The sequence below is a fragment of the Aplysia californica genome, unplaced genomic scaffold (assembly GCF_000002075.1).
Source record: "Aplysia californica isolate F4 #8 unplaced genomic scaffold, AplCal3.0 scaffold00298, whole genome shotgun sequence".
In the NCBI taxonomy this organism is placed as follows: domain Eukaryota; kingdom Metazoa; phylum Mollusca; class Gastropoda; order Aplysiida; family Aplysiidae; genus Aplysia; species Aplysia californica.
In genome coordinates this window covers 283,988-284,521 of record NW_004797568.1, presented here as the reverse complement: position 1 = coordinate 284,521, position 534 = coordinate 283,988, and positions in this window count along the sequence as shown.

Sequence of the window (534 nt, the reverse complement as noted above, 5' to 3'; positions counted from 1 at the left end):
TATGCATGTATGTATTTATGTATGTACGTATTTATAATTATGTTTGCCATTGTAAAACAAAGTGCCCTTCTGGGACAAATAAAAGTGAATTTTTTTATTTATTTTTTTTTTTTAGTAACCAGAGAGGGGAGGATGAGAAATTGAGGGGAGGGTGGCGTCTGCAGTGTAGTGATTTGGCACTTTGTCGTCGCGTGCAGAAGATCCGAGTTCGATTCTCGTGTGGGGAGAATCTTTATCCAGTGTTTCGTTCTTTCCGACAGGACGTCGTATCCCTCTCAGCCTGACAGTCGGAGTCTAATCCCAACTCCTACATGATCTAAATTGTGCCGATCTGAGCGTAAAAACACTTACATTTGAAAAAAAAATAGGAGAGAGAATGGAAAGATAGGTAGACAGGTAGGCACCGATAAGGGCAGACAGGCAGGCAAGCAGGCAGACAAGCAGGCAGGCAAGCCGACAGACAAAAAGAAAGACAGACAGACAGCTGTGTGTATACTCGAATGCATATGCGTGTATTTGGAAAGGAAAGGGGGG